Source organism: Prionailurus bengalensis, chromosome D2, assembly GCF_016509475.1.
Source record: "Prionailurus bengalensis isolate Pbe53 chromosome D2, Fcat_Pben_1.1_paternal_pri, whole genome shotgun sequence".
Taxonomy (NCBI): Eukaryota; Metazoa; Chordata; class Mammalia; order Carnivora; family Felidae; genus Prionailurus; species Prionailurus bengalensis.
Window position 1 is genome coordinate 24,536,087 of NC_057351.1, and position 18,417 is coordinate 24,554,503.

The window sequence follows — 18,417 nt, forward strand, 5'->3', positions numbered from 1 at the left end:
CAGACAGTCCCATGAGGGGCTTGAACCCACTCAACAAACCATGAGATCATGACCTGAGCTGAACTCAGATGTTTAACCAACTAAGCTACCCAGGCACCTCTAATCCATTTTGGATTTACTGTTGCATGTGGTGTAAGAAGATAGTCCAGTTTTCCCAGCACCATTTGTTGAAGAGGTTGTCTTTTCTTCCATCAGATATTCTTTCCTGCTTTGTCGAGGATTAACTGACCATATAATTATGGGTTTATTTCTCAGTTTTCTATTCTGTTCTATGGGTCTATTTTTGTGTCAGGATTATACTGTTTTTATTACTATAGCTTTGCAATGTAACCTGAAGTCCAGAATTGTGATGCCTCTAGCTTTGCTTTGCTTTTTCAAGATTGCTTTTGCTATTTGGGGTCTTCTGTGGTTCTGTACAAATTTTAGGGTTGCAAACCAAACACTTATTTTTACCATGTAACACCAGCTGGCTATCTGCCTGAGCCTTCATAGGTCTTTATCCCAGCAAACTGACCAAAATGCAGAGTATAATTCTCAGTGTTACAAACTCAAATGTGTTCTTATAAGCACACTGAGACTACTTAGGGGCAGACATTAATTAAGCTTGTTAACAGTTACATATAAAACAATGTAAATTTATTATTTAAAAATGATTAACATTAGCTCTCAGTTACTATGGAATACATGGATAAGCAATAGTATGATCTCTTCCTTAGAAAAGTTACTTAAGAGGGGTGCCTGAATGGCTCACTTGGTTAAGTATCTGACTCTTGATTTCAGCTCAGGTCATGATCTCACTGTCATGAGATCCAGCCCCGAGTCAGGCTCATTGGGCTCCAATCTGAGCATGGAGCCTGCTTGGGATTTTCTCTCTCTCTCAAAATAAATAAACATTAAAAAAAGAAAAGCTTAGGGTGTTTGGGTGGCTCAGTCAGTTAAGTGATGGATCATGGCTCAGATCATTATCTTATGCCTTGTGAAATTAAGTCCTGATTCTCCCTTCCTCTCTCATTATCTCTCTCAAAGTAAAATAAATAAACATAAAAAAAAAAGAAAAGCTACTTAAGAAAGCAAATTATAATAAAAATTTTTTACTTGATAAACATGAATGATGTAAAATAGGGGGATAATCAGCCACAATAGTAACATAGGGTATCATTTACGGCAGACAGTACTTGGATGGGCAATGTCAACTTTGGCTCTTTGTATTTCCCCTGTCTGATTCTATTATAACCTAAGCTTAACAGTTTTTTCTCTTCCAATCTCTAAATAGGAGCAAGTACAACTGATTAGATAACATATCTACTTAGTAAATTCTGATTTCATTTTAGGCCTATCTCCTAAATCCCCAGAGTATTTTTTTGACAGTTCATTTACATAACAAATAAGTTAATTTACATAAAATATTTTGCTGATTGCAGAGACCGTTAAGTATAATCCTTGTTAGGATGAATTATATTAGTTTACATCTCAGAGAACTATCATATTTCCAAGTTTTTAGAGCCATATATTACAGCTGTCCCCATCACTTCAGTATGTATTCGATGTAGATTAACACACTGTAAGTGTGCTCATCCCATGTAGCTTGTACATATTAACTGCTAAGTTAGTTACACTATAGCTATTTACTGAATTGCAAAAAATTATTTTCAATAATAACAGCAATATATAAGAAGGAAAAGATGTATTATACATTCTGGTGCAACTAAAGCAACATTATTTCATATAGTGAATGATCATATGAGAGAACAACGGGTAACACGAATGAATGACAACTAAGAAAAGAAGTCTGTAATTGACAGAGAAGGCACTAGGTAGAAATCTGAAGGTTTCAAAGGAGTGTAACAACCCATTGAAAGTTCTGTTTAAAGAGAATTAAACACTGGGGTGCCTGGATGGCTCAGTCAGTTAAGCGTCCAACTTCAGCTCAGGTCACGATCTCATAGTTCCTGAGTTTGAGCCCTTGCATTGGGCTCTGTGCTGACAACCCAGAGCCTGGAGCCCGCTTTGGATTCTATGTCTCCCTCTCTGCCCCTACTCCCTCACACTCCCTCTCTTTCTCGCTCTCTCTCTCTCTCTCTCTCTCAAAAATAAAGGTTAAAAAAAATTAGAAAAAAAAACCTAAACACGACAGCAATTGGTTAGGAATCACTGTACTAATTTATGTAGTGATTCCTTAAAAGAACCAGGGAGCATCCAACCTGAAAAAGGACAAACTTTAGAAGAATACAGTAATATCTAGAGCCAAGACACATGTCTACAAAAAGATGCTTCATCTTCATGCCACTACCATGTTTCATGAATTTACATAAGCCTATATAACTACAGTTTCATCAACTGTAACCTAATTTGTAAAAGGGTGGAACAAATGGAAAGCTACTTCATTGCCAGAAGACAGACAGATATAAATATGTCTACATGTATGTGTGTATATACTTTTCCCCCAGGTACCTAAAGTCTTTTAGTGCCTTACAAGAATAAATTTTGGGCTAGCTATATTCTAAGAAGCTCACACACACACACACACACACACACACACACACACAGCTCAAAAAGCTTACAAAAGATAAATGATTTGGTCTTAATCACAAAATTAAGGAAAGATCCACTAGAGATTCCAGGTTTCCGATTTTTATTTTGCTGTCCATGATCTTTAAACCAAGTTGTTTTTTTTTTAAAGCATTCTGAAATTTTTAAGAAAGTAATGAAAATGCTGAGATATCTAGGCAAACACCAATAAACAAACAGATTTGAGAAGCTTAAGGAAAAAGTACTCTGATAGCTTTTGCTTTTGTGTATATTCAAAAATTTTCATAATAAAAAATAAAATGAAATACTTATAGGAAAAGAAAAGTTTCTGCTCCAAATTTATTACAAATACCTATATGGAAATTTTCATAAATGACTTAATATTATATTTGTGGAAAGGTATAACATTAAGTGTTGGCTTTATTTCTATATTTTTATTGGTAAAGGCTTAATGTCATGGCTGTTTCATATGAGATATAATTTTTTCTTTACAAAATTGAAAGTCAACACACACATATATACAAAAGTACATAAATATAGGAATAATTTTCACCTAAAACTAAATGTTTTCCCTTCTAAACTGTGTATCTCCTGAGGGCATGGATGCATACTTTTGCATCTTTCTATTCCAAATACATAACATGTGCTTACCATGAAACACAATCTAATAAATGGCTAAACAATAGAATCATATCAAAATGTTTAATCCAGTTTTGGTACATTTTAACTTTGCTAAAAGAGGTTGTTTTAATTTAATTAATTTGAGGCACTGATTTTGGTTACATTTAAGAAATTTAAACAGACAATATGTAGGGGCGCCTGGGTGGCGCAGTCGGTTAAGCGTCCGACTTCGGCCAGGTCACGATCTCGCGGTCCGGGAGTTCGAGCCCCGCGTCGGGCTCTGGGCTGATGGCTCAGAGCCTGGAGCCTGTTTCAGATTCTGTGTCTCCCTCTCTCTCTGCCCCTCCCCCGATCATGCTCTGTCTCTCTCTGTCCCAAAAATAAATAAACGTTGAAAAAAAAATTTTTTTTTAAAAATAAAAAATAAAAACAAACAAAAAAAAAACAGACAATATGTAGAAACACATATTTTAATTACATTTCACAAGGTTTAGGAAACTTAGCATTTACCATCTATACAGAAACTGATAAACTACTGACCTTAAAAGGTAGGACAAATTTTTTTGAAATAATGATTCACATTATACAGTTTTTAAAGCTAAAACACAGTATCTGTACTCCCTTTCCTGCATATGTGAAAGGCAAAATACTGCTATTAGAAATTTCTCCTAAGGACAAATCTCAATGAATAAAAATGCAACTACCATCCGCCCTGCAAAAATTTCCCACTTAGTTGTATCACCAGACAATTAGGAGGCAGAAACTTAAGAGTATTAAGAATACAATTACCCTGCTCTAAAAATGAGGAAATGTTTCTTGACAATCTTTTCATTTGAGCACTCACAATTTTGTCTCAGAGTTTTTCAATTCTTGCAAATGAAGTATAAAGGTCACTTCACCTTGATGTCTTTTCTCAGTTGAATTTTAGATATTTAAGTACAACTTTTTTCAGCAAAATTAATTTATAAAGATAGACAAAATTTTCTAAAGTCAAATACCAAAATGAACTCACAAAGCCATTCCTCAAGACAACTAAAAAAATGTGTTAAGGGGCACCTGGGTTGCTCAGTCGATTAAGCAGCCACCTTCAGCTCCAGTCAGGGTCTCACAGCTTGTGAGTTTGAGCTCCACATCCGGCCTTAGGCTGACAGCTCAGAATCTGGAGCCTACTTCAGATTCTGTGTCTCCCTCTCTCTCTCTGCCCCTCCCCCACTTGCATGCTGTCTCTCTCTCAAAAATAAATAAATGTTAAAAAAAAATTTCTTTTAATTAAAAAATGTATGAAAATGAGAGCCTATTTTGTAACTGATAAAAAGCAAAGGAAGGAACTTCAGTGATTCACAGCACCCTTAAAAAGCCTTCACAGACAATACTGATGTAAAAGTATAGCCACAGAATACATTAGATGCTGACCCAATAAAAGGTAATAAATATATTCCATTACTGTTAAACATATATCACTTTTTCAGTACCATTAAATTTGATTTATTGGCATCAAAAGTTTTAATAAAGGAGAAATGAAACATGGTCTTTGCTATTCCTTCTGAATATAAATTTGTGTTCAAACAAGTTTTGTTTTTTTTAAAAAAAAAGACAGACTTTCCTCTTTTTACAATAAGGAAAAAAATTTAACTTAGCTTTCACCACTTTAATAAATCAAATTGTATCAATTTTCTATTTCCTGCATAAAAATAGTAATTAACACAGGTTACTATAACCTATAATTATATATGCTAAGCATACAATCCAGGATCTTTTTTTAAAACTGTGGTTTCTTTTGTTTTCAAGTCTTGTTCCCTAGGCTAAGGAGTTCTAGTCCTTCACAAAAAGAACTGACCCAGAAAAATGGAGACACTACCTCACAGAGGATAAGGTCAGTACAGCAGTCTGAGAAAGTGCCTCTAAATGTTGCTATCAGAGACTGCTGTTCTAGGTAGCTTCAACCTTGAAAATAAAATTTATAAGACAACCAACTGGATACTTATCCAAAAATGATGATTATCTAGTTGTGAGAACAATGAAATACAAGAAAGGCCTTTACAGTACTGTATAAAACCAAATATTCTACTTAATATTCAGTTAAAAGGACACTTAATTCTAAATACAATTCCTCTTGAAAGCTGGCATTTTGATTGTGACATGCAATTTGAACCATTATAATTGTTTGGAAAAATAATGGATAGAAATATCTAAACCATGTTAACGTCTTTAGTAAGCATATAAGAGTAGAATCAAATCTAGGCATCTGGGTTTACGTAACTATGTACTTACCAAGTTTACAAGTTACTACTATATAATGCCTTTCAACTTGATTTTCTTTAAAGATTTCTTTCTTTCTTTCTTTCTTTCTTTCTTTCTTTCTTTCTTTCTTTCTTTCAAGAGAGAAGGCACAAGTGAGTGAAGGGCAGAGAGAGAGAGACAAGGAGGGAGAGAGAGAGGTGGGGTTCACGCAAATGGGGCTCAAGCTCACTCAATGCAGGACTCAAACTCACGACCATGAGATCATGACCTGAGTTGAACTCAAATGCTTAAATGACTGAGCCCCCCAGGCTCCCCTCAACTTCATTTTTAAGATCAGGTAAGATATTATGGTACTGCACATATGCTTCTAAATTTGAAAAAAATTTCTTTTTTTTTTTTTTTTCTTGAGAGAGAGAGAGCACAAGGCAAGAAGGAACAGAGAGAGACAGGCAAAGAGAGAATCCCAAGCAGGGTCCATGCTGTCAGTGCAGAGCCCAATGTGGGGCTTGAACTCACCAACCCTGAGATCATGACTTGAGCAGAAACCAAGAGTCAGGTGCTTAACCGACTGAGCTATCCAGGCACCCTGCCTCTAAAATTTTTAACCTCAGTAATGTTTACTTTGCTTATATTTCAAACCTCATCTAGAACTGAAAAGTTCTGAATCACTGCTCTTCCCAGTAAAGAAACATGGAGGAAAGAACAACTTTATGTGTTGCTGGGGGGAAGGAAGTAGAAGGCATGTATGTGAGGAAGAAATCTGAAAGAATCTTATTCCTAGAGCTACTTCCTGGGATATTTAATAAAATCTAGGGCACAAAAAACAAAAAAAAACAAAAAAAAAAGGAAAAGGAAAAGAATGAAAAATTCAATTTGAATCATAATGGTTAGAATACAAAGGACAAATACCATAAAAGTTCTCAGCACAATGTGTTTTAATGTGATCATCAAGATGTTACCATGATTCCTTGGTTTTACACAAATCCTCTGTTAGGAGGCCCTGAGAATTCACACAAGAAGAGCCCCACAACAGAAGAATGCTAAGAGGACCTTAGAAAAGCTAATTCCTAATTAGTGACCACTGCATTAGATCCTAACCCCTTAGTTTTCATATCCTTCTGAGATGCTTTGTAAAGTCGTAGAAAATCCACTATCTTTTTTTGTTTGTTTGTTTGGTTTTTTTAGTAAGTTCTACGGCCAGTGTGGGGTTGTGAATTCACAACCTGAAATCAAGAGTTACATGCTCTACCTATTAAGCCAGTCAGGTGCCCCCACCTTCTTTCTTATAGTATTCCCCTTACAGTGGCAAAGCTGTTCCCTGGGCCATCCTTTATTCAAGTCTCTTTCCTGCTTTGGTTCATTCATTTAGCTACAGGAAGAACAGAAAGCAGATGAGCCAGAGGCATCTGCCCTGTCTTCCTAGACACAAAGTATACTTAGTGACATTCTGCAGGTTTTATTACTAAGTAAGGAAATACTTCCCATTTAAAAAGTATTTGATAATCTAAAAAACAAATCTACACACTCATTATTTTACTTAATCATAACAACTTCCAATGAAACTGGTACAAACTGATAGAGTTTAAAAGATATATAAACTCATAAGGTTTATAAAGTACATGTTATCTTACAACTAACCCAAGTGTTCTTTCTATCCAGGCAAAAATTCTAAACCAAAAGAAATGAACAGTGCCAGGAAGGGACAAAGAGATAGAGGGGGGGAGGGGGGGAGGGGAGGGGGAGGGAGAGAGGGGGACAGGAAGTACGGGAGGGGGAGGCGGAGGGAGAGGGGGAGGGAGAGGGGGAGGGAGAAGGAGAATCCCAAGCAGGCTCCACATTGGCAGCATAGATCCCAATGCAAGGCTCAGACTCACAAACTCTGAGATCGTGACCTGAGCCAAAATGAAGAGTCACAATGGAGCCACCCACACGCCCCCAGAAATACTATTTCTAAAAAGCTTATTTGGAACTCTTTAAAACAGATATAAATATGATTGGGAGTTTAGAGTTTTTCTTTTTTTTTTAATTTTTTTTTAAATTTTTTTTTTCAACGTTTATTTATTTTTGGGACAGAAAGAGACAGAGCATGAACGGGGAGGGGCAGAGAGAGAGGGAGACACAGAATCGGAAACAGGCTCCAGGCTCTGAGCCATCAGCCCAGAGCCTGACGCGGGGCTCAAACTCACGGACCGCAAGATCGTGACCTGGCTGAAGTCGGACGCTTAACCGACTGCGCCACCCAGGCGCCCCTAGAGTTTTTCTAAAGGTTATTCAGATACAATTTAAGTATGTATTGCCAAGATAGACCCAGATGTAATGGCATAATTTTAGAGATGCTTACGAGTTGACTACATATGCTACACTAACTCCATAAACTTAAAAAATTTGAAGAAATAATCTTTTGATGTTTTAGCTTTTTATTAAGCTAAATTCTCTATCTTTTATAGTGGGACCAGTTATATTTTCACATAATTAAGACATGAGAATGGGCAAATATTATTTCCTTCATCCCAGTGGAGTCTCCTTGCTTATAGGAAAAACAAAATTAAGAACAAAAAAACTAGTTTATACTTTCAGTAACATTCTCTTTGAACAGATACATAACTCACTTTGATAACTGCTTAACAGATCTAGACAGCCCCACAGGAAGAGGACAGCAATGAACATACCAAAGGAAAGGTATGTAAAAAATGGGACAAAGTAAAATGGGACAATCACTGAAACATAATACACTCAATATCTGCATTCTTTGAATGTCTAGATTATGAAACTCTTATTTTGGGAGAAACCCCTACCTTTTCAGGCAGTCTCTCACCTATAGAAACTGGAAAATGCCAATACATTTCCAGACTCCTTAGCAACTAAGTCTATCGTTCAGACAAATCTGCCCCAGAATTTGAATCTAAAGCCTGTAGCAAGAAGCAAAGGACAAGTAAAGTCAATGCTGGCAAGGGTACTGGAAGTAAAAGTATCTTTTTTTGTTGTTTTGTTTATTTTGGGGGGAGAGAGAGAGAGAGAGACAGAGAGAGAGAGAGAGAGAGAGAGAGAGAGAGAGAGAGAGAGAGAAAGCGAGAGCAGGGGAGGGGCAGAAAGAGAGGTAGACACAGAATCCAAGCTGTCAGAACAGAGCCCAACACAGGCTCGAACTCACGAGCTGTGAGATCATGACCTGGGCCAAAGTTGGGTGCTCAACTGACTGAGCCACCCAGGTATCCCAAGAAGTAGGAGTATCTTCATCTGCTTTCCAGAGGCAGTAATGTTCCAACATCAGAATAGTGACTATGTAATTTATTGTCCAAACTGGGACATTTCTGAGAGTGAAATGAACCATCAATTATTACCAAGAAAAACCAAGATGTATGGCTATATAAGCATTAATGGTATTGCTATAGTGCCTCTGTCCAGCACAGAACCACTTTCGTGATCTGATTTCCTGTCTATATTGGTTCCTGCACAGTCTGCAAGCATGGTCTCAGATCTTGCCGGGAACCTGTGTTCCAAAGTTCTTTACTGAAGTCCTTTTTCTGCTTAAAATTGTCTTAGTTGGTTTCACTACTTTAACAAAGAACTGGTAAGAAGATCTACAGTGAACAGGTGACTAGTATAATGGGGAGAATTAACTTTGGATGCTTTAAAGTTCCACTTGCTATTTAAAACCACTAAAGTAAGTATATTATAAAATTTATCTACCATATTTCTAGTTCCCTCTTATTTCAAGGAGATGAACTACATGTATATTATAAAATTTATCTACCATATTTCTAGTTCTCTCTTATTTCAAGGAGATGAACTACATTCTCTACTATATTTTTCTACTTTAGCAAAGGAAGATACCATTGTCTCAGTTTACAAGACAATGTAAAAAATACAAGATATAAAGGTTAAATGGAAAGATTTGTCTTTTCTGCAACTAGATGGAATGAAGGGAAAGGGCAGCTAATTAGTACTTATCCTCTGCTACCTCCCTAGTGCTTCTATTCTTAACTCCTTCCTCTTGGAAGTTGGGCCAAGTATGCTTTAAAGCCTGTCTGAACAGTACACCAAGCACAGTGGTGCTGTGGACTCCTCTGTGACTCATTTTTACAGCTCTCCCTCAGGCTCTTTATATTCAAAGTATCATCACTTCTGCTATCCCGGTTTATTTTGAAGGGTAGAGGGAGGGTAGCCTCTCTGCTTCCTGGAGACACCTTGGTGGAAACTCACTTCAGCCTCTAATCAAAAAACAAAACAAAACAAAACAACTCCAAAAAAGAAAAACAGAAAGAAAAAGTCATATAAACCTAGAATGCGTATGTCCTAATTTGTGCAGAAGCTTTAACAGTTCTTAAAATTAATAAGCAAGAGAAACTAGTAAGAGAACCAGCCACCCTAATGTTCCTGAAAGAAAGGTGCCTTTGGCCATATTTAACTAATGTGACTTTGGCACCCTCTCTGTCTCTTCTAAAATCCCTAAGAATAATTACCTTACACATATGATATTACCTTACCTATGATAATTACCTTACACCTATGATAACTTTCTCATATGAGAAAAATCATAATGCAGAGGAGTACAGAGGAAATACAATAGCAGGATAGTTTCTTCATCTGTCTAAAGAGGCAGTTGAATTTAAACTTCTTCTGGTTCCTTTTAACACAAATACTGTACGGCTCTACATTTAATCATTTCATACTAAAGTAAATTTTATAATTTAAAAACGCTTGTAATCTTTGTTTTTGTTTTAATTTTTTTAATGTTTATTTTTGAGAGAGAGAGAGAGAGAGCGAGAGAGCGAGAGAGCATGAGCAGGGGAGGGGAGAGAGAAGGAAATAGGCCCCAGGCTCTGAGCTGACAGCACAGAGCCCAATGCGGGGCTTGAACTCACAAGCCGTGAGTGACCATGGATTTTTATCTACATCCTTTTAAGTTTTTCAGTCTCTATATTAGTGAATTTGAAGCTAATCTTAATGAAAGCATATAGATTTAGAGTTCTTATATCTTCTTATTGAATTGACCATTTTAACATTGTAATGTTTCTCTAAATCTCTAATAATAATTCTTACTTTGAGTATTTGTAGAATAGTTCTATAATTATATCAACTTTTAATGATGCCTTGGAATAGTTTACCTTTTTCCACTGTATTATTTTCAATCTCTTTTATATTTTAAGTATAGCTCTAATAAACAGCACAGAGTTGGGTTTTGTTTTTTATTTTGTCTGCCTATCGATGGATTTTAACTGAACTGCTTAATCCATTTCAATGTAATACAATGACTAGTATAAATGGGTGAAGGTCTACCATCTGATTATTTGTTACCTATCTGTCCCATCTGCTCTGTTTACTTCTTTTTTAATGTTTATTTATTTTTGAGAGAGAGAGAGAGAGAAAGAGAGAGACCGAGCAAGCAATGCAAAGGCAGAGAGAGCATTAAGACAGAGTATCTAAAGGGGGCTCTGGGCTGACAGTAGAGAACCCAATGTGGGACTCAAACTCATGAGACAAGAAATCATGACCTGAGCAGAAGTTGGACACTAAACCAACTCAGCCACCCATGCGCCCCTCAGTTTACCTGTTTTTAAATGCATTTTCAATTAAACAGATGTTTTATTGTTCCACTTTTTTTCCTATTTTACTTCCTATTTTATTCACTTTTAAGTTATACAATTTTAATAACTATTTTGGTGTTTACTCTAATAGATTGAAAAAAATTCCTGAATTATTTTTACCTACCATAATTAGCAGTTTAATAATTTTAAAAATAATGCAACTTATAGCAGTTGAATCCTATTAACCTTCCTTGTCACCCACTGTGCTATTATCGTCATATGTTTTACTTTTATGATTTAAACTCTATAGATCACAGTAAATAGTTTCTTAAAGGTAATACTTTAAAATTTACCTACATTTTATATTCATATTTACCTCAATTTTATATTTTATAAAATATCTTTATATTTATCTATAACTCCTCTGACACTCTTCATTCCTTCCTGCACTTACATGCCTTTATCTGGAATGATTTTCCTTCAGCCTGAATGCTGAAAGGGCTTTACAGTTAAGTTCTACCATGCTTTCAAGAAACTTAATTCCAATCCTTAAAACATCTTCCAGAATAAAAGGGGAGAGTATTTCTCAGCTCATCTTTTGAGTATGCATAACCTTCAGACAAAAAGCAAGCCAACAACATATATAAGAGAAAAATTATCGGCCAATCTCAGGATTACAGATGCAAAAATTCCTGAAAAAAGTTAATGGCAATCTAAGGCCAACAATATGAAAAAAGATCATTCATTAGAACTGATTTGGGTTAACCCAAGAAATCTAGGGGTAGTACTCTTAGAAAATGTTATAAATGTCACTCAATATAGTACAATAGTGAGAGATGCACCACGTCTTCAACAGCAACAGTGGGTGGTCTCATGGTCTGGGCATTGTCAGGCCCTCTTCCAAGGGACTGTAGGCATATGCCAGTCCTTGCTCTACCATAATAATGAAAAACCATGATTAAAAATCGCCAATATGTTGGAGGAGATGAAACAGGACTCTGTGAGGTATGCTCCTGAGACAGTGGAGAAATAGGATATAGAAAAGGGCGTTGTGGCCCATATTAAGAAATATGGCTATTAAGAAATAGTGTAATAAGAATTCAACCCCACCTGGCACTACATTGTTGGGAGGAACTTTGGTAGTTACCTCACCTATGAAACCCAATACTTCATCTACTTCTATCAAGGCCAAATAGTCTTTCTTAAAACTGGTTAAAAGTATAGACTATTCTAGGGGCACCTGAGTGGCTCAGTCGGTTAAGCGTCCAACTTCGGCTCAGGTCATGATCTCATAGTTCGTGAGTTCGAGCCCCGCGTCGGGCTCTGGGCTGACAGCTCAGAGCCTGGAGGCTGTTTCAGATTCTGTGTCTCCCTCTGTCTGCCCCTCCGCTGCTTGCACTCTGTCTCTGGCATTGTCTCAAAAATAAATAAACATTAAAAAAAAATTAAAACAAAAAAGCATAGACTATTCTAGACCCAGTGATCCATCCAAAAACAAGGACCACAGCCTAAACTCCCAACACCAGTTCCTGAAATCTTCAACCTTGATTAAAGGAACACTTCAATCTTTGAAACTTTGTGTTGTTTTGTACAGGGCATTCTCTGTACTAATTTGTTGTAGCTATTAAAATATTAGCAAAATATCTTGTATTTATTTTCCATTCCATTCATCTCTGCCCTATGTTTTTTCTTCTAAAAATAAATTCCTTTCAAAAAATTAATAAATTTGTTGGAGGAAAACAGTATTACATATAATTTTTTTTAATACATGGAAAAATACAGTCAACAGATGCAGTATTCCATACGACTCAGCACATACTCATGATAAAAATAATCAAGCAAAACGAAAAGAGAATTTCCTTAACTTGATAAAGAACATCTACAGCAAAGACCAACTTTAATGATGATAAAGAAGCCCACAATCACATCTATTCAATATAAAATGGTAGTCCAAAATTATTGAAAGAAAAAAGAGAAAAAGAAATATTAATAACACAAGAGACTAAAAAAGAAATACTGTCATTATTTGCAGATGGATATATCCTCCATGTTGAAAGTTAAGAAAATTTTGTCAGGTTGTTAGATACAGAAGTAAAAATTTAATTTCATTTAATTAATTGCATCTATTAGAAAGTAAAAGTTTTTTTTATTTTTTTTTATTTTTTATTTTTAAAAATTTTTTTAACGTTTATTTATTTTTGAGACAGAGAGAGACAGAGCATGAACAGGGGAGGGTCAGAGAGAGGGAGACACAGAATCTGAAACAGGCTCCAGGCTCTGAGTTGTCAGCACAGAGCCCGACGCGGGGCTCGAACTCACGGACCGCGAGATCATGACCCGAGCCGAAGTCAGCCGCTCAACCGACTAAGCCACCCAGGCGCCCCTAAAAGTTTTTTTTTTAAATAAATGTTTATTCATTTTTGAGAGAGAGAACATGAACAGGGGAGAGGCAGAGAAAGAGGGGTACAGAGGATCCGAAGCCGGCTCTGCACGGACAAGTCCAATGCAGGGCTTAAACTCACAAACCACAAAGTCATGACCTGAGTTGAAGTCGGATGCTCAACTGATTGAGCCACCCAGGAGCCCCAAGGTTTGTTTGTTTGTTTTTTTTTAATCCCAGTATAAACATACAGTGTTATACTAGTTTCAGATGTACAATACAGAAATTCAATAATTCTATACATTACTCAGTGATCAAGGTAAGTGTGCTCTTAATCCCATTCACTTAGTTCACCCATCCCACCACCTGACTCCCCTCTGGTAACCATGCATTTGTTCACTATAGTTAAGAGTTTGTCTCTTGGTTTCTTTTTCCTTTGTTTCTTTTGTTTCTTAAATTCCATACATGAGTGAAATCATGTGGAATGTGTCTTTCTCTGACTGGTTTATTGTGATTAGCATTATACACTCTAAATCCATCCATATTGTTGCAAATGGCAAGATTTCATTCTTTTTATGGTTGAACAACATTCCATTGTATACATATATCACTTCTTTATCCATTCATCCATCAGTGCAACTTGGGCTGCTTCCCTGATTTGGCTACTGTAAAAAAATGCTGCAGTAAACACAAGAGTGTCTATACTTTTTCCAATTTATCTTTTTTGTTTTCTTTGGGTAAATACCCAGTAGTGTAATTACTGAATCATACGGTAATTCTATTTTTACTTTTTTGAAGGACCTCCATACTGTCTTACACAGTGGCTATACCAGTTTGCATTCCCAACAGGGCAAGAGGGTTCCTTTTTCTCCACATCATAACCAAAACTTGTTTATTGTGTTTTTGATTTTAGCCATTCTTACCAGTGTGAAGTGATATCTCATGGTTGTTTCGATTTGCATTTCCCTGATGATGAGTGATGCTGAGCATCTTTTCATGTGTCTATTGGCCATCTGGATGTCTTCTTTGGAAAAATCTCTGTTTATGTCTTCTCCCCATTTTTTTAATTGGATTATATGGTTTTGGGTGTTGAGTTGTATAAATTTCTTACATATTTTGGATATTAACCCTTTATAAATATGTCATTTGCAAATATCTTCTCCCATTTTTTAGTTTTGCTAGTTATATCCTTTGCTGTGCAGAAGTTTTTTAATTGGATGTAGTCCCAATAATATGTTTTTGCTTTTGTTTCTCTTGCTTCAGGTGACACATCTAGAAAAATGTTGTTATGGCCAGTGTCAGAGACATTACTGTGTTTTAGATTTTATGGCTTCTGGTCTCGTATTTAGGTCCTTAATGCATTTGGAATTTATTTTTGTGTATGGTGTGAGAAAGTGGTCAAGTTTCATTCTTTTGCATGCAGCTCTCCAGGTTTTCCAATACCATTTGTTGAAGAGACTTTTTCCCACTGCATATTCTTGCGTACTTTGTTAAGGGTTAATTGACCACGTAATAAGTGTGGGTTTATTTCTGGGCTTCCTATTTCTGTCCCATTGATTGCTATGTCTATTTCTGTACCAGCACCATACTCTTTTGATTAATACAGATCTGTAATTAAAATGTGAAGTTCAGTGTTGCCTGGGTGGCTCAGTTAAGCATCTGACTTTGGCTGAGGTCATGATCTCACAGTTCATGGGGCTGAACCTCGTGTCAGGCTCTGTGCTGGCAGTGCAGAGCCTGCTTGAGATCCTCTCTCTTTCCCACTCTGCCCCTCCCTAACTTGTGCTTTCTCTCTGTGAAGTTTTGAATTGTGATACCTCCAGTTTTGTTTTTCTTTTTCAAGACTGCTTTGGCTATTCAGGGTCTTTTGTGGTTCCATAAAAAGTTTAGGGTAGTTTTTTCTACTTCTGTGAAAAATGCTATTGGTATACTGATAGGGATTACATTAAATCTATAGATTGTTTTAGATAGTATGGACATTTTAACAATATTTTTTCTTTCAACTCATGAGCATAAGGAATGTCTTTCCATCTGTGTGGACTTCAATTTCTTTCTTTAGTTTATTCATTTATTTTGAGGTGGGGGGAGGGAGGGAGGGAGGGAGAGAGAGAGAGAGAGAGAGAGAGAGCGCGCGCGCGCACGAGCAGTGGAGGGGCAGAGAGACAGGGAAAGAGAGGATCCAAAGTAGGCTCTGGGCTGAGAGCAGAGAGCCCAATGAGGGACTCGAACTCACAAACCATTAGATCATGATCTGAGCTGAAGTCAGATGCTTAACCAAATGAGCCCCTTCAGACATCCCGGTCTTCAATTTCTTTTATCAGTGTTGTATGGTTTTCAGAATACAGGTCTCTCACCTCCTTGTTAAGTTTATTCCTAGACATTTTATTATTTTTAGTGCAACTATAAATGGGACTGTTGCTTAATTTCTCTTTTTGCCCTCTCCTTAGTAGTGTATAGACATGCAATGCATTTCTGTACATTGATTTTGTACCCTGAGACCTTACTGAATTCACTGTTCAGTTCTAGCAGTTTTTCGGTGAAGTCTTTAGGGTTTCCTATGTATATTATCATATCATCTGCAAATAGTTGAAAGTTTGACTTATTCCTTACCAATATGGAAGGTATTCCTTGTCTGGTTGCTGTAGCCAGGACTTCCAGTAACATGTTGAATAAAACTGGTCAGAGTAGACATCTGTGTCTTGTTCCTGACCTTAGGGGAAAAGCTCAATTTTTCGCCATTGAATATGAACTTAGCTGTGGGTATTTCATATATGGCTTTTATCATATTGAGGTATGTTCCCTCTAAACCTACTTTGTTGAGGGTTTTTTATCATGAGTAGATATTGTACTCTGTCATATGCTTTTACTGCATCTATTGAAATGATCATATGGTTTTTATCCTTTCTCTTGGTGATGTGCTGTATCATGTTGATTGATTTGCAAATAATGAACCATCCTTGCATCAGGAATAAATCCCACTTAATCAGAGTGAATGATTTTTTTTTTTAATGTATTATTGGATTCAGTTTGCTAACGTTTTGTTGAGGATTTTTGCATCTCTGTTTGTTCATGAGAGTTACTGGCCTGTAGTTCTCTTTTTTTGTAGTTTTGGTATCCAGGGTAATGCTGGCTTTGCACAGTAAGTTTGGAAGCTTTCCTTCCTCTTCTAGTTTTTGGAATCATTTTTAAAGTAAAACTTTTAAAGAAGCATTATTAAAATATCTAGAAATCATCAATATAAAAAGCTTCTGCACAGCAAAGGGAACAATCAACCAAACTAAAAGGCAGCCTATGGAATGGCAGAAGATAGATAAATGCCAATGACATATCTGATAAAGGGTTAGTATCTGAAATCTACAAAGGACTTATCAAACTCAACAACCCCCTTCCCAAAAAAACCAAATAACCCAGTTGAAAAATGGGCAGAAGACATGAATAGACACTTTTTCAAGGAAGACATCCAGATGGCTAACAGACTCATGAAAAGGTGCTCAACATCACTCATCATCAGAGAAATACAAATCAAAACCGTGATGAGATATCACTTCACACCTATCAGAACGGCTAAAATTAACAACACAAGAAACAACAGGTGTTGGCGAGGATGTGGAGGAAGGGGAAACCCTCTTGCACTTTTGGTGGGAATGCCAACTGGTATAGCTACTTTGGAGAACAGTATGGAAATTCCTCAAAAAACTAAAAATAGAACTGCCCTACAATCCAGCAACTACACTATTAGCTATTTACACAGAGGATACAAAAATACAGATTTGAAGGGGTTCATGCACCTCAATGTTTATAGCATTTTCAACAATAGACAAACTATGGAAAAAACCCAAATATCCATCGACAAATGAATAAGGAAGATGTAGTATACACATACAATGGCATATTACTCAACCATCAAAAAGAATGAAATCTTGCCATTTGCAATGACGTGGATAGAACTAGAAGGTATGATGCTAAGCAAGGTAAGTCAAACAGAGAAAGACAAATACCATATGATTTTACTTATATGTGGAATTTAAGAAACAAATAAGATGATCATATGGGAAGTGGGGGGCGGGAGGGGAGAAAGGGAAACAAACCACAAGACATACTTACCACAGAGAGTAAGCTGTGGTTAAGGAGGTGGGCGGGGGATAGGTTAGATAGGTGATGGGCATTAAGGAGGGCACTTGTGATGAGCACTAGGTGCTTCAATTCAAAATGGGCTTTAATCCCTGTAAGGCCTAGTTTATTCAAGTATACTTTTAGGGCTATCTTCCCTAAATAGGGGTGATTTTCGCTAACCAGGGGACATTTGGCAATATATGAGTTAATTTTGATTGTCACAGTGGGTCTTGGCATCTATTGAGTCTACAGGCCAGCGATGCTTCCAAACATCCTTCAGTTCACAGGACAATTCCTGACAACAAAGAATTACCTGGTTCAAACTGTCAACAGTAGAAAAACTGAGAAACCCTGATGTAGAGTACAGCTCCTTGAGGTTTTAGCATAAAACCAGAGAGGTTTGTTTAGCAAACAGCTCTGTCCTTAGAGGTCCTGAACTCCAACTTTTGTCTCCCTAGTCCAGTAAGCATGTCAAAACAACTGCTTAGCTTCTCAACCTCTCAGTGGCCTTTTCTGGAATCTGTACACCATCAGGGGGAAAGAAGGTCTCAAATGTCCTTCTCAGTGGACTGGTTTTCTTTTCACCCCAGAGCTTTGGCTCTGTAATTCTTCACAGCCTTGGAGACTGTGATATCTTATAAGATAAGCTCTTTATTTTTATTTTGATTCATCTTTTACAGTTGTTTTCAATAGTAGAGTTGATTCAAAATACCTTCCCTACTTGACAAGATTCTAAATGTATATGTGAGAACAAAAGGACAAGAAGCAGCGCAATATTTTGTCCCACCAGATACCAAGTCATGTGATAAAGCCATAGTAACAAAACAGTATGAGAAAAAAAGACACAAAAGCAAGGAAAAAAATTTAAAATAAAACGAAAAACCTTCAAAGAACTTAAAAAAAAAAAAAACAAATAAAAAATAAACTTCCAAAAAAAAAAAAATCCCCAAACCCCAAGCAAAACCACAGTAATGAAGTTTGTATGATATAAGAATAGTAATATGG

General features: G+C 36.6%; 1 protein-coding gene and 1 pseudogene across 1 annotated transcript in view; one reads left to right on the top strand and one right to left on the bottom strand.

Moving 5' to 3' along the window:
• JMJD1C (jumonji domain containing 1C) overlaps nt 1-18,417 on the bottom strand; it is a 267,626-nt gene that overhangs the window by 144,045 nt on the left and 105,164 nt on the right.
• Nucleotides 11,884-12,189, top strand: LOC122492802 (annotated as a pseudogene).